Source organism: Triticum dicoccoides, chromosome 4A, assembly GCF_002162155.2.
Source record: "Triticum dicoccoides isolate Atlit2015 ecotype Zavitan chromosome 4A, WEW_v2.0, whole genome shotgun sequence".
Lineage (NCBI taxonomy): Eukaryota > Viridiplantae > Streptophyta > Magnoliopsida > Poales > Poaceae > Triticum > Triticum dicoccoides.
Window position 1 is genome coordinate 87,840,017 of NC_041386.1, and position 3,020 is coordinate 87,843,036.

Sequence of the window (3,020 nt, forward strand, 5' to 3'; positions counted from 1 at the left end):
TCCTGTAAGGCAGCTTGTTTCTTATGAGTAGGAAAATATTTTTCAAAGAAATAATAAATCATATCTTAGGGACTACGCACACAACCAGGAGCAAGAGTATCGTACCATATCTTAGCATCACCCTTTAAAGAGAAGGGGAATAATTTAAGAATATAGTAGTACCAATTTTTTTCTCATGAGAAAATAGGGTGGCTACATCATTTAATTTAGCAAGACGTGCCACAACAGTTTTAGTTTCATAGCCATGGAAAGGATCAGATTCAACCAGAGTAATTAACTCTGGGTTGACAGAGAATTCATAATCCTTATCAGTAAGAAAGATAGGTGAAGTAGCGAACTTAGGATCATATTTTATTCTAGCATTCAAAGATTTTTCTTTCAACTTGACTAGTAATTTTTTAAGATCATCTCGATCCTTACAGGCAAGAAAGTGTCTAGCTACCTCTCCATCCACAACATAACCCTCAGGTATCTTAGGCAATTCATATCTAGGAGACCTATGTCTAATAGGTTTTTCATAATTTCCAGTTTCAAAGACTTCACCAGTTTCGGTGATTTCATTAGTTTCAACATTCTCAATATTTTTTTACTTTAGCAATTATTATCAAGGAATTCACCTATTGGCACATTCTTATCAAGCAGAGTACTAGCATCATCATAAGCATCATTCATAGCAGAAGTAGCATCATCAATTACTTGCGGCATATCAGGATTAATAGCATGTGGTGGTGTTGCAAGCTTACTAAAAATAGAAGGTGAATCAAGTGCAGAGCTAGATAACAGTTCCTTACCTCCCCTCGTCTTAGAGGAAACGATCTTGGTTCTATCATCCTTAAGATTCTTCGCAGTGATCAATAGATATAAATCCCAAGTGACTCAACAAATATAGCCCTGACAATGGCGCTAGAAAAAGGTTTTGATAACCCACAAGTATAGGGGATCGCAACAGTTTTCGAGGGTAGAGTATTCAACCCAAATTTATAGATTCGGCACAAGGGGAGCCAAAGAATATTTGTAAGTATTAGCAGTTGAGTTGTCAATTCAACCACACCTGGATATTAATTATCTGTAGCAAGGTGATCAGTAGCATAGTAGTATGATAGTTTTGATAGCAGTGGTAACAGTATAGTAATGGTAACAGTGATAGCAATAATTTTGTAGCAGTTGTAATAGTAGCAGCAATAGTAATAACTTAGCAAAAACAATATGTGGAAAACTCATAGTCATTGGGTCGGTGATTTCGTTGGATGATATTCATCATATAACATTCATAACCTAGGGCGACACAGAACTAGCTCCAGTTCATAACATAATGTAGACATGTATTCCGTAAATAGTCATACGTGCTTAGGAAAAAGAACTTGCATGACATCTTTTGTCCTTCTCTCCCGTGATAGCAGGGTCCATAAGGAAACTAAGGGATATTAAGGCCTCCTTTTAATAGAGAACCGGAACAAAGAATTAACACATAGTGAATACATGAACTCCTCAAACTACGGTAATCATTGGAAAGAATCCCAATTATTGTCACCTTGGGGTATGCAGATCATAACACGTAGCAGGTGCATATAACTTGCAAGATCGAATCACAAACATAGATATAATGGTGAAAACATAAACGGTTCAGAACTATAATCATGGCACTCAGGCCCTAGTGACAAGCATTAAGCATAGCAAAGTCATAGAAACATCAATCTCAGAACATAGTGGATACTAGGGAACAAGCCCTAACAAAACTAACTCAATTACATGATGAATCTCATCCAACCCACCACCATCCAGCAAGCCTACTGAAAGTGCAACTATCCCTGGGTGGTTTTGGTAATTACTAACAACATATAGCTCATTGAACTAATACTATCTCAAGATGATCATTTCAGAAAGTTCAGTGATTGGCATGGCATGGATTAGGTGGACCACTCAAAATGCTAAGGACACACATTGGCTCAAGATCAAGACTCTACATTTTCATTTTAGTGATCTAAGAGCACATTGAGTCCATGGGAAAAGCCAATACTATTAAAAGGGGATGAGGTGTTGCTTAATGACTTACTTGCTCAAAATGCTTAGTGATATGCTCCAAAACCCTCAACCACTTTCTCATATCCACATATGTCCCAAACCAAAAGTCAAACTCGGCCCCACCAAAATGTTCTAATCCGGCGCCACCAAGTTCACTTGACATAGCCACTGCGAGAAACCCTTGTCATTTTTGTCTCACTGATAGGGATCTCGGTCTCACCAAGATGGGATTGCAAACTCTCTATTTCCCTTCATAACGTTTAGGTCCAACCGAGATGAGCAATCGGTCCCATAGAGTTCGCAATGCAAACTCTCTGTTTCCCTTTCGTGATGTTTCAGTCCCACCGAAATGGGCGAATCGGTCCCACCGAGTTTGCCTGACCAACTCTTTGTTTGCCTATTACATAAATCAGTCTCACTGAGTTTATGTGATCGGTCTCACCGAGATTACATTATGCCCTAACCCTAATGAAATGAGTCCCACCGAGTTGACATGTCAGTCCCACCGAAAAGCCTAACGTTCACATTTGAACTGGATTGGTCTGACCAAGTTTTCTGATTCGGTCCCACCGAGTTTGGTAAATTGTGTGTAATAGTTAGATTTTGTGTGGAGGATATATATACCCCTCCACCCTTCCTTCATTAGTAAGGAGAGCCATCAGAACATGCCTACACTTCCAGCATTCATTTTCTGAGAGAGAACCACCTACTCATGTTGAGACCAAGATATTCCATTCCAACCATATGAATCTTGATCTCTAGCCTTCCTCAAGTTGCTTTCCACACAAATCATCTTTCCACCAAATCCAAATCTGAGAGAGAGAGAGAGAGTTGAGTGTTGGGGAGACTATCATTTGAAGCACAAGAGCAAGAAGTTCATCATCAACACACCATCTATTACCTTTTGGAGAGTGGTGTCTCCTAGATTGGTTAGGTGTCACTTGGGAGCCTCCGACAAGATTGTGGAGTTGAACCAAGGAGTTTGTACGGGCAAGGAG